General features: G+C 40.2%; 1 long non-coding RNA gene across 1 annotated transcript in view; it reads right to left on the bottom strand.

The window, feature by feature from the left end:
* Nucleotides 1–2,915, bottom strand: part of LOC125163323 (uncharacterized) — a 38,245-nt gene extending 35,330 nt beyond the window's left edge. The window contains exon 1 of the long non-coding RNA XR_007151407.1: nucleotides 2,791–2,915. This is a non-coding gene — a long non-coding RNA (uncharacterized LOC125163323). The remainder of the gene's footprint in view (nucleotides 1–2,790) is intronic.
* Between the last annotated feature and the right edge of the window lie 11,031 nt (nucleotides 2,916–13,946).

A 13,946-nucleotide genomic window follows, 5' to 3' on the forward strand; every position in this document is an offset into this window, starting at 1 on the left:
CCATTCCATTCTCTTTATTTGTCAAGACACCAGTCTCCACAACTAAGTGTCGTGTTCTACCAAACAATCCCCTTTTGGAAAGCTCTGTCCTGCAGCCCATTGGTATCTGTCCAAAGGGCTGGATGGCCCCACAATTTGAGGGGCTCTGTTTCCTCTGAATGTACATTCAGTACCCCCACAGTCAGGCACACAGCAGGAACTCGCTAAGTGGTTTTCACTGCTGCTCTTATAATCGTGGCGGTGATGAGGAGGGAATAGAGAAAAGATATAAAGTCTCTTTTTCCCCTGAGAGCAGTACGTTTCTGCAACTAACAAAGCATAAAATAGCCTCTTTTGGTATTTTGGTTTAAGACTCTAGAATTGAAAACATGCACCTGGGGTAAGATGCAGGAGGAAGAAAGTGCTGGAGGGAGAGAATATTTGAATTGAGGGCAGGAATAACGTACAGAGATGCTCTGCTTGCATACTGTGCTGTTGGCTTTCTCCTTGCACTTACCGCAATTCTCCAAGCCACAATTCACCAGACTTGCTAACTTTGCCAGGTTGAAAATGCCAGAAACCCAGAATCATAGAGGTTCCTACCCTTTCTGACCTTGACTAACTACATGATTACTTCTTGGACCAGTGACCCTCAACTGTATTTCTTTTTTTTTTTTTTAATTTAAATTTTTTAAATGTTTTTTTTTTTTTAATTTATATTTGAAGGAGAGAGAGAGAGACAGAGAATGAGTGGGAGAGGAGCAGAGAGAGAGGGAGACATAGAATTTGAAGCAGGCTCCAGGCTCTATGCTGTCAGCACAGAGCCCGACACAGGGCTCAAACTCACAGACGGTGAGATCATGACCTGAGCTGAAGTTGGATGCTCAACCGACTGAGCCACCCAGGCATCCTGACCCTCAACTGTATTTCTGAAGCTCAGGAAGGAGCTGGACAGGTAGGAAAGAAGGAACTGCCCTGACACCTGCTCCCCCTACCTCCTAAACTCCTCTTGCCTTTCCTGCTGCCTCAGATGGTGATATGGCAAGGGAAGAGAGACAAGGAGAAGGAACAAGGGGATTTGGAAAAGTGAGATGGGAAAAGGGAGGGCAAAGAGTAGGAGAGAGGATAAGGAAAATGGGGCGGGGGGAATGGAGGGGGAAGTACTCCAGAGCAGTTTTCACCAGCTGAAAAGAAAAAAAAAACTTAAAGTACTCTTTTTAAAAAAATTTTTAAAATGTTTATTTATTTTTGAGAGAGAGACACACACACAGAGCATGAGTGGGGGAGGACAAAAAGAGAGAGAGTGAAACAAGAATTCTAAGCAGGCTCCGGGCTCTGAGCTGTCAGCACTGAACCTGATGCGGGGCTTGAACTCACGAACTGCAAGATTGTGACCTAAGCTGAAGTCGGATGCCCAACCGACTGAGTCACCCAGGTGCCCCCTAAAGTACTCTTTACCTCTCTTCCCACCTCAAGTATGGATTAAGAAGAAACAATTAAAGGATGCAGACAATTTCCAAGTCTGCAGATTCTGAAAGGATTTTTTATGACAAATGAAAAGTACCTGATTGGAGCACCTGGCTGTCTCAGTTAGAAGAGTGAGCAACTCTTGATCTCAGGGTCATGAATTTGAGCCCCACACGGGGTGTAGAGATTACTTAAATAAATAGTACTTAAAAAAATTTCTTGATCAAAATGCTAAATGCCATAAGAATCATAGAATAAGGACTGCTCATTTCAGACATGTTAGTATGAGGATCTTGGCTTGAAAATTAGAAAGAAGGGGACATTGGGAAAGTCAGTGAGGGGTGCTAAACCAGAGAGAGCTGGAGCAGCTCTCAGCCCATCCTTCCCCTGGGCTAACTTCAGCCTTCTGAGAGTCTGTGGAGGTGAGACTAGCTAGTCCAGCTTTCTATTTTTAATTCACAGTGTGGAGATAAGAGTTAAATATAAAGCAGATTAAGACTTCCTTTAAATCTCCTCTACAAAAGAAAAACTGGAATTAATCTACAGGGGCACTCTATGGATAGCTCAATATCATCATTTTCTAAGAATAAAATTAGAAGCAGAAAACTGTGTCCTTATCCTTTTGACATCCAAGAATTATCACCATCAAAGTACTACAGCCCATGAAATTACTTTCCAGGTTGCACTCATTAGATTGAGCATTTTCATTCTGTAGACCTGTGGTTTTAATGGAAAAGAAAAGAAAAAAAAATCCCCTCACTTCATAAGACAACTGTTCCTATATGGTAGCCAATTAATGGAATGCTAATGCATGTGGAAGTCATTATAAAATCACAGATGCAGAACTGAGAAGCAGATTTCAAACATCGATAGACCTGGGCTTGTGGAAGTTTGGACTATGAGAGTGTTGGGTTCAGGTAATGCACGGTAGTCTTTTTTATTCCTTGCACACTGAAGCAAAAGAGCCACTCAACGACAAGCTGTGATTTTTCATTTTGTTTTGTTTTAAACTTTTCTTATAATATTACCTTTATGGATTAGTCATTAAACAGGAAGCTAATCTGGCTGCTAGAGCCTTTGTCACTGAATGTGTTATCTAGATAACATGTCAGCAACAGAGCAAAGAGATTAACAGTGAGGCTCTGGAGAAGTCAGTCTGGGTTCAAACCCTAGTCTCACTAATTACTCACTGTGTGACCCTGGGCAAGTTGCTTAATCTCTCTGTGCCTGAGTTTCCACTTGTGTAAAAGGAAGATAATGATAGTCCATGCCTCAAGTAAGAATTAATTGACAAAATGTATGCAAAGCAGTAAATCAATTCCTGGCATTTTGGTGAGTACTCACCAGCAGCTGGTGGTTATTAGTATTATGGTGTTGGAGATGGGAGGAAAATGAATCTGGAATGGATGTGCACTCTGGTAGCTTAGTCCAAACTCTCTGAGGTATCCAGTCCTCAGGACATCTCAGGCCTTGTCCTGTGGAGGAAGAGAAATGAGTCAATTTTCTCCAATGATTCTCTGTGTATCTGAAGTCACTGCAACACACTGGGCCATGGATGGCACGTGATGCTTCAGTGTGTGCTCTCAGACCATTCTAGCAAGTCATGATGCTTTTCTGAACAGTTCTCTGTGTGCATGGTGCCTTTAGGGACGTAGGAGAATTACAAGACAAAGCTCTGTCCATAGCATATATGAAGACTAGTTGGAGAGAATCCACACACCCAGGAAATTCTGCAGACTCTTGATAGGGCCTAGGATGAGAAGGAACTGTATGTATGAGGAGTAGCAAGGATACAAAGATGAGTAAGAACTGATCTCTGCTTTCAAGTTTACAATTAGCAGAGGGATAAAGTTAAGATAAGACATAAGGCTGAGTGAGTTATGTCTATCAAAGCAGCACAAACCGATTGTGAGGGAGTTTCCAAAGAGGAATTCTAAAATGTGTTCTAATTATAATCAGAGAGCAGCACTGCACTAATTCATTTCACAAATACTTATCCGGCATCTATCATTTTCCAGGTAGGGGGCTAGGATAAGCCTGTGCCCTTGTGTCGCTGATGTTCTAGCGGGCAAAAACTCAATAAGCAGACAAAAAAGCGTCATGTATATGCGTAATATGTCAAGGGATGTTAAAGATTTTTTTTTTAAGTTTATTTATTTTGAGAGAAGGGGGTGGGAAGGAGCAGAGGGAGAAAGAGAGAATCCCAGGCAGGCTCCGCACTGTCAGTGCACAGCCCAATGCAGGGCTCAAACTCATGAACCATGAGATCATGACCTGAGTCAAAGTTGGATGCTTAACCGACTGAGCCACACAGGCACCCCAAGGGATGTTAAATGTTATAAAGAAAAATAAAGCAGGATAAGAGGTTGGGGAGTGATGGAGGAGGCGCTATGTAACAAGTTGCTAATTATGAGAGAAGGGAAAAAGTGCAAAAGAAGTTAGAGAAGGTGAAAAATGAATGTGGACTGAAATAATCATGGGAGAATTCTGTGATCTAAGTGGGCAGGAAGGAGGTGGTAGGAGTGGGGGGAGCAGGTCCTTCCAGGCATGGGGTAGGGAGAGCAGACTGCAGCCAGATGGCTGTAAGAGTCAAGCCAGAGGAGAGGCAGGTGCTGCCAGGGAGAGGTGGGCACAAGCAGGCAGGGTGGGTGGGCAGATTACCCAGCTATCTGAAGCCAGAGGTGCTGGGCCTGATGAGGGCTATTAGGTGTAAATGTCAAAAGCTACTGAAAACAGCCTGGGGAAAAACATCAGCAATCCCAGTTTTCATTTCAGCTGATGAACAGGAATGAGAGCCTTGGGACTGCACCTGGGCCTGATGATATCAAAACACCTTTTCTTTCTAACTTGCATGGCTGCTTGTCATAAAGACCCTCCAAATGAGTCTCTCTCCATGGGGCTATCAGCAGCCCCACATTTACATCCTTCTATGCTAGGAAGGTTCAGAAGTGTCTTGCTTCTGGTGCCAGTTCATGATTCTCTGTGTTTTGAGTGGGGCGCTTACCTCTGCAGCGGTTGGGGTTGGGAGACATTACACTTGGAATGATGACACCCGAACCACAGAGAGAAGAGGAAAGGTACCTCAAAGGAAAGAAAGCTGCATTAGGGAAAATGCCCACTGTAAGCAGGGTTTCAGTTCCATGTCTGGGCCTTAGTTTTACTTCCTTTTCCTTCAGTGGCCACATCTCCAGAAGCCTGCGTGCTCACCTTGGCAGCCTTCCCCATTGCTCTGAGGTTTGCTCCCTCAAATTTTTGTGGGTCAAGCAACCAAATAAGTAGGCCTTTAAAAGATACCTAGCATATAAGCATGAATATGGCTTTGAATGAGAGCTTAAAGAGAATCATTCACAGCTTGAGCTATATGGGGTTACTCAGAGGCCTTCTGTAAGAATTGTGTCTATATTTCTGTGGGATGAGTTGGCTGAAATTCTAGGCACCACAGAATATTCTGTATGAAGTAAACGTAATTCTTTTTTTTTAATGTTTATTTATTTTTGAGAGAGACATAGAGTGAGTGGGGGAGGGGCAGAGAGAGGGGGAGACACAAAATCCAAAGCAGGCTCTAGGCTCTGAGCTGTCAGCACAGAGCCCAACATGGGGCTCGAACCCTTGAGCCATGAGATCACGACCTGAGCCAAAGTCGGATGCTCAACTGACTAAGCCACTCAGGCACCCCGTAATTGTAATCCTTTAATGTAAAGTCAAGAGGTCAGGAATCCTGGGAGTTTGCCTGGCTTGTAAATTCAAAAGACGCACTCCAATCCAGGGTATGTATAAGATGTATTATGTCTTCTTCTTTTTTTTAATGTTTATTTATTTTTGAGAGAGAGACAGACAGAGTGTGAGCAGGGGAGGGGCAGCAAGAGCCGGAGACACAGAATTGGCAGGCAGGCTCCAGACTCTGAGCTATTAGCACAGAGCCCAATGCAGGGCCCAAACTAACAAACTATGAGGCCATGACCCGAGCTGAAGCTGGACGCTCAACCCACTGAACCACCCAGGCGCCCCTTATGTCTTTTTTTTAATGTTTATTTAAGAAAGCAAGTGGGGGAGCAGCAGAGAGAGAGAGAGAGGGACAGAAGATCCCAAGCGGGCTCTGCACTAATAGCAGAGAGCCTGATGCTGAGCTCAAGCTCACAAACTGTGGATCATGCCCTGAGCCAATCAGATGCTTAACCAACTGAGCCACCCAGGCACCCCTCTTTTTTTTAATGGTGTTTTTTTAAGCAACCTCTATACCCAACATGGGGTTTGAACTCATGACCTAGACATCAAGAGTCATATCCTCTACCAACTGAACCAGCAAGATATCCCACTTCCTTTTTTTTTTTTTTTTAAGTCAGTATCTCTGATGAACAGCTCTCTTGGAAGTTCCACTAGCTTTGCTCAGACTGAGCTATTTTACTTCAATAACCAGCATATTCTATGTCCCACTGAGATAAAACTGTTTGGAAGTTTATTAATTATTCAACAAATATATGGAGCACCCAAAATGTGCAAAGTACAATGCTACATTCTAGGGATTCAGAGGAGGACAAGACAGGTAGCCCCTGCTCTCCAGCAAGTAGGTAAAGACCACATCCCTCTGGGCTTCTTAAATGGGTGTCTCTAAACACTCCAGCAGAGAAATTCTGCTTCTAGCAATGTGCAAGAACCAACTGGCTGCTGTCATTAGTTCTCTCTTAGCACTGCACCCTGTTTTAGCAACCAAATGATTAACCACAGATTCTATGGAGTCACATGTTCAAAATATTATAAAACATTCATAAAATCAGAGTAAGGTGAAAATCATGAGTCAGCAAAAGTAGTGGTATTTCCTATAGGAGGGCACCATGCTGGAAACCAACACACACCACGTCTAACTAAATCCAACTCAGGCAATGTTTCCTCTGGCTTTGGTTAGGCACTAAATTAAATGGTTGACTTGCATTTAGGGGCAATATTGTTGATGAAAATGTATCTTTAAAACACCAGAATTGCATTCAGCATCTGATAAACTAGGACAGATTGAGAGAACAGCAGATCAATATGTAGGCTATTTTGAAATACTAACTGATGAATTACATTTGCTTTTAATAATTCTAATGGCCCTGTAGCTCCCAAACATTGAATCAAAGGAATCCAATGCATCAAAGTCTCTGTGGGGATGGGTCTGAAAGTAGCCTCACTCTCCCATCCCCAGCTGAGGGTTCCTGAGTTCTCTAGGGAGGGCACAGACATGCACCAGAAGGGCCATTGGACCAGAAGTGGCCTGGGTTGGGTCAAGGGCAATGTGTAGACAGTGGATTTGGAGTCTGGATTGGCAACCATAAGCACTGGGATGCTGTCACAATGCCCAGACTCTAGGAAGGAAAAAGTCACATCTCAGCGAAGGTCAGCAAAGACCAGAGAATGGTGCTCAGATGAGACCTATACCTTGGGTCTCTCCTGAGCAGAAGGGCAGAAGGATGGTAAGGAGAAGAATCCTGCAGTTGCCCAAATATATACCCAAAGAGACAAAGTATTAAACTAGAAGGGACTGAGTTATTTTGATATAACAACATGTTTACATTGTATCAGAAATGAGGGCTTGAGAGTTAAATTGTACTCAGTGATAGAAAACAAAGTTACATTTCTGTTCATATGAATAGTCAATGCAGTGTAAGTCACCACATGTCTCCCAGGTCACATTCTCTCAAACATACCCTCAGTAGGTGAAATGATGGGATCACCGTCACAATTAAAATGGTTCTCTCTATATATTGAGATAAATATTTAATTTATCTAAATTAATTAATTTAATTAATTAATTTAATTTAATATTTAATTTTCATAACTGAAATGCATGCAGGGCCCCATATTCCCATAGTCTTTGTTCCCCCATTCCTATGGCTCTCATAACAGAAGACTAAAAGAACACAACAGTTTGCCTGGATATGCAACATAACTCACCAAAAGCACAGGAGAAATGAGGAGTTTGGTTTCCTTTCTGGGTTCAAATGAGACTGAATCTTTTGTCATTTTGGTTCTAAGCATTTCTAACTCTACAAGCTACTCAGGAATCATTATATTCTATCTTGTTATCCACTATTAAGTAAGGCACAGTTGTTCAGTAAATACTTGTTGATTAATAAATTAAAAGATTATACTCATAAACTGGATTGGTCAGCAAGAACTGGGGCAGGTTATATATTCATACTTTAACATGAACCAATAGAGTATATGGAAATTTACTTGGATAATGTGACACTGAAACCCTACCTGACCTGAAATCCTATGATTTCTAGTCCAAACCACCCAGTGCAATAGCAGTTTCATCTTTAGGGATAAAAGAATATTGATTCTCTTATAGAGAAGCAGCATTATCTTTTACTATCCTCAGTCTAGTTCTCCAAAATGCTATTTTTGAGAAACCTCAGCTAGAAAGGCAAACAACAAGGTGGGTTGGGCTTGGTATTGGAAAGGTGGAAATAGATCCTCCTTCCACCTTGTTGAAAGAACTACTCAATTAGGTCAGATAGGAGACTAAAAACCCATTTGTGCTGCCCAGGGCAGAGCTCAGTGAGATTATTAAAAGGTAGAAACTGAGAACAAATCTATTACAGAAATGCAATTAGCTTTGGAGAGCAGTGTCTCAGAGCCATCCCCATGGAACCAAGGTGGCTTTTCCCAGTGACCAGGACATGAGTTGCACAGCTGCTTGGGCCTTGAGGGCCTAAGGAGAGAAAGTGAGCAGAGGCGAGCATGTTTGTGGAGATCCCAGTGCCCAGTGAGGGTGTTCCTGTGCTCACGTGCTGGCAGGCTGCCCAGAAGGAGCCAGCCCAGCTGTTGGGTCTGGTGGCAGTCTATTTTTTGCTCCTGATGATACCGGGGGCAAAATCCCAGCTCTCTAGTCAGTGGGGCATTTCCAGGCAAAAGCTCTGGTAAGCATTCAGTTCAGTGGTCATTGCAAATCAGGAAGGGCTAAATGAATGGCAGGCAGATACATCTACCCTTTCAAAGAAAGCTAATTTGGATGTTTTATGGCCAGTTACACTATGATACTCGCAACTAGAGTAACAGCTACCAACCAAAATTCTCTAAATCATATTTATTATAAAATTCCAGAGCTGAAGGGACTTTGGAGATTGTCTAGTTTTAAGAAAGCATCCGGAGAGATTGAGGCTCACCAAAATTACAGAGTTCTCTCACAGCAAAGCCGGGAAGAAAACCCAAATAGGCCAGGGATCTTTTCATTATACCTAACAGCTTTTGTGAATATGTAAGACATTTCTCCCTTGTCACCGTGTGATCCTCATAGCTCCCTTCCCCCAAGTATCTGAAAAGGGTGTTTCTGAGGGTAAATATCTGGAAAGATTTTGTAAGTGTTGTTTAGGTTTTCATGTGCTGCCAACATCCTTTCTAACATTTTGTGACATTTTCCTAAACATATTTATTCTTCTAACTGCAAAGATGAAAATAATAATTCAAAAGATATAGAAATAAAAAAATAGAAGTTTTCATAATTCCCAACTTTTAGAGATAGCCGCAATAAAGATATAACAACATGTTTACATTGTTTGGCATACATCTTTTAGATCTTCTTCAAGTGTATATATATATATATATATATATATATATATATATATATACATATATATATAATTTATTATAATATATAATATATAATATATAATAGATTTTATGTTTTATATAAATATATCATATATATATATATATATAAAGTATATGCTCTAATATATGAACTGCCAACAATTTAATGCAGCAGGATAGGAAAACTCAATCATACCATTAAGCTTCTGCTGTTTTAGAAGAAGCATACTGGTTATTCTTGGTGGATGGAAGATGAGCTAATGAATATCTAAAGAGTGAGATTTCTTATCCAGTGAATGATTGGCCAGTCTTTATGAAGTCTAGACTCTTTTTTTAACTCTATACTCCCTTCACCACCCCATTGCACCCTCACCCCTCACTACCCCCACTGCTAACATTGTTTTTCAAGCCCAAAGATTTTCAAGCCAAAGAATTTAAACTGGGATCAAGGCTGCATACTTAGAAAATAAGAAGGTAGAGGGACTCAAGCTTTGGGAGAGAAAGGAGGGAGAACTGGTTTCTAGAAGACAATAGGATGGGGATGTTGCATGTTCCTAAAGCCCTGGAGCTATTGGGGGCTCTAGTGGTATTGGATGTGTATGTCTAGCAGGCCAGAAACTCAGCACCCCAAGTGGGTCTCTCACTAAAAATATCAGTGCCAAGCTTGCACAGAAGAGCTAGACATTGCCAGGGGAGTTGCCAACACACAAACAGATTATGTGGGCAGGAGGACCAAGTGCTCAGATATAAACCCAACTGCTGGATCATCAGGGACTTCATCCCCATTCATCCTTGATCATAAGCCCTAGAGTTCTTTTATGACCCTAAATGGGTGAAAGGAGTTCCCTGAAAGATGACTGAGATTAGATTTCCCAACAATCCTGATGGAGGGAATTGAATCTCATTGAAATGGATTTAGAAAAATAGGCATGTGATGATTCTTTTCCCTATGGGCTGTGGAGCAAATCAAACATGTAACATTTATGTGATATGATGAACCCTGATATGATTTTATTTACATATCAGGATACCTAGTGATGCAAAAATTATTTCAATTTGAACATCTACCCACACTAAATAGGTAAATTTATTCAAGAAAGATTAAATACTCAAAAGTAAACAAAATTTCAGAAGAAATTTCAGGAGACTATATGTATAAGCTATGGATCAAAGAGACCATTATATAGTTTACATCAACACAAGAAGTTTAGAAGTGAAATTGATGGTTACCAGAGGGAGGTGGAAGGGAGGACAGGTGAAATAGGTGATGGGGATTAAGGAGGGGACTTGTCATGATGAGCACTGGGTGATGTATGGAGTGTTGAATCACTATATTGTACACCTGAAACTAATATTACACTATATGTCAACTAACTAGAGTTTAATTTTTTTAATGTCTGTTTATTTTTGAGAGAGAGAGAGAGACAAAACATGAGTGGTGAAGGAACAGAGAGAGAGGGAGACACAAAATCTGAAGCAGGCTCCAGGCTCTCAGCTGTCAGCACAGAGCCTGACACAGGGCTCAAACTCATGAACAGCAAGATCATGACCTGAGCTGAAGTTGGACACTTAACTGACTGAGCCACCCAGGTGCCCCAACTAACTGGAATTAAAAAAAAAAACTTTAAAAAAGAAACCTAAGTGATAAAAGATGGATATATTTGATACATAAAAATGTAAAAATTTTGGTATAGAAAGACATACAATTGATAAAATTAAAACAAATGCTAGAATAGGGGTAATTGGCAAAGATACGTCAGATAAGGGGTTAATATCAATAACATGCAAACAACACCTACAAATTAATAAGAAATGATAAACAATGCAACAGACATAATGGAAAATAATATGAATAGAAAATTCCCACATGAACAAATCCAAATGATGATTAAACCCATAAAAAGATGCTTTATTTCACTAGTTGTCAGGGAAATGTAAATTAACATAACAATATTTTTTTCTCATTCATTAGATAGTTTTTTGAAAGAGATACACAAACATTAGCACTAGAAATTTAAGTAAAATTTAAACACACACATATACATACATACACACACATATCGTTTAACTTAGAAATCCCATTTCTGGGAAATCTATACCACAGGTATATCATGGCATAAGGGTAAGGAAAGATGCCTGTAATAAGACACAGAAAAAGCATGAAACATAAAGGAAAATGTTGATAAACTGCCTCTATTAATGTTTACTTCTACATGCCAACAGATGTCCAGAACACATTTGAAAGAAAGGTTATAAACTGGCAGAAGATAGGTGCCATTCATATAACAATCAAAAGATTAATATCCAGGGGTGCCTGCGTGGCTCATTTGGTTGAGCATCGGACTCTTGATTTTGGCTCAGGTCATAATCCCAGGTTCGTGGGATTGAGCCCCATTTGGGGCTCTATGCTGAGTGTGGAGCCTCCGTAAGATTCTCTCCCTCTCTCTCTCTCTCTCTCTCTCTTTCTCTCTTTCTCTCTCTCCCTCTGCCCCTCTCCCTCACTTGTGCATGCATGCTCTCTCTCTCTCAAAAAAAATATTAATACCCAGAAATATTTGTTTTATCTACACAAAATTACCAATAATCAGTAATTTTTTACCTACAAAAATGGCAAATTCATATGATTCAAACTACCTCAAATTATTCTTCAAAATCAATGAGAAAAAGATAACCAATCCAAGAGGAAAAGAATAGACAAAGGATATAAATTCACACATGAGGAAAACCAAATGGCTAATAAATGTTTGAAAATATGCTTACCTCTCTAGAAATCTGTGAACTAAAAGCTATAATAAGATACCATTTCATATTACAAGACTGACAAAGATGAAAATAAATTGGCAAAAATGTAGGGAAATAGAAATTCTTACACGCTATAGGAGTGCAAATTAGTATAAGTTTGGCAATACCATGTGAAGTTGATGAAAAGTATAGTAGCTGACCCATCAACTTCATAGCTGGGTATATACACCAACTAGAACCTCAAGAAGACATGTATGAGGAGAATAAATGAAGCATGCTTTGTAATAGTGAATAATTGGAGGGGCACTGAAGTGGCTCAGTCGGTTAAGCATCTGACTTCGGCTCAGGTCATGACCTTGCAGTTTGTCAGTGTGTGCTGACAGCTTGGAGCCTGGAGCCTGCTTAAGATTCTGTGTCTCCCTCTCTCTCTGCCCCTCCTTTCCTTGTGCTCTCTCTCTCTCTCTCTCTCTCTCTCTCTCTTTCTCTCTCAAAAGTGAATAAACATTCAAAAAAATTAAAAAAAGAAATTGCATTAAAAAATAATGAATAACTGGAAACAATATGAATAACATTGTATTTTATAAGTAAATATCAGATACATAAACTGTGCTACACTCAGTATGTCAGAATAAAGAATTGGAGCTATATGTGTCAATGTGGATAAGTCTTAAAAGACACAATGTTGAATAAAAAACAAATTGCAAAAGATACCTAAAGTATGAACCTAGTTATACAAATTTTAAAATTACAGAGGGGTGCCTGGGTAGCTCAGTCAGTTAAGCATCTGACTTTGGCTCAGGTCATGACAACATCAGGCTCTGTGCTGACAGCTCAGAGCCTGGAACCTGCTTTAGATTCTGTGTCTCCCTCTCTGTCTGCTCCTTCCCCACTCCCACTCTGTCTCTCTCTCTCAAAATAAATATTAAAAAAAATTTTAATTACACAGAACCATATATACATAGCAAAATGTGGATGAGAACAATACATAGCTGATTCCAGATAGTGGTTAGGGGCACCTGGGTGTCCCAGTTGGTTAAGCATCCGACTTCGGCTCAGGTCATGATCTCATGGTTGATGATTCAGAGCCTGGAGCCTGCTTTGGATTCTGTGTCTCCCTCTCTCTCTGCCCTTCCCTGACTTACACTCCGTTTCTCTCTCTCTCTCAAAAATAAATAAACATGAAATGAAATGAAATGAAATGAAATGAAATGAAATGAAATGAAATGAAGTAAAATAAAATAGTGTTTAGGGAGGGAAAAAAGTGGAATGGAAGAGGAAAAAAGAGGCTTTTAAAAAATCATTTAAAAAAACTCACATAAATATGACAAAACATTAACAACTTTAAAAAATAATGTTAGGTACTTCAGTGTTTTTGGATTATCAACTATTTTTTCCCCTATATGTTTGAAATTTAAAAAGATTAAAAGGTTCAATATGTAAGGTTCCATGAACAAAGATGTTCATAAAGCTGGGATCAATGCCAGTGCCCATTGATAGGGCAGTAGTTGAGGAAACCATGGTACATTCATACCATGTACTTCACTCATTTGTGGCTTGCAACAAACAGAATTGGGCTTTTGTTTAATTTAACTATTAAAAATAATGTAACATTTATTTAGTATCTCATATTGCTGAAATAATGAAAAATGGAATCCTATGATATATAGTGTTCTGAAGCCGGCTATGTAATATTTCATCATATAGAAGCAGGTGACATCATAGGTGAATGTTTGCCCACTTGCCTCATCCTGTTTATTAATGATACATTTTCTTCCCTCTGCCCCTCCTGTGTCTGAAGTTTTCAGTTGGAGAGTCATTTGCCAACCTCCAATTCCTCTGTGGCTATGGCTAAAACTTCTGGGTCACATCATTTTGCAGGAGAATAAATTATGACACCAGGGTCTTTGGTTTGATTTCTAATTAAGCAGAAAGGCCCTTACTAACTAACTCATCAATTTATGTGGGTGGCAAATGTCAGAAAGCACTTTGGGATTTCAGCTTTCTTCTTCCTTGTCATCAAGGGAAGTGTTCCTCCACCAACTTGTACCTCCATGTCCACAGCACCTTCATTAAGAGCTTAGTTAAACTCCTGTCACTGTACTACTGTACTTCTAGGTCATGCTAGGCAGGAGATTAAGTTACAGACATTCTTAAAGCATCTCTGCTGAGTATCAAGGGATTGGAGA

The sequence above is a fragment of the Prionailurus viverrinus genome, chromosome B1 (assembly GCF_022837055.1).
Source record: "Prionailurus viverrinus isolate Anna chromosome B1, UM_Priviv_1.0, whole genome shotgun sequence".
NCBI lineage: Eukaryota > Metazoa > Chordata > Mammalia > Carnivora > Felidae > Prionailurus > Prionailurus viverrinus.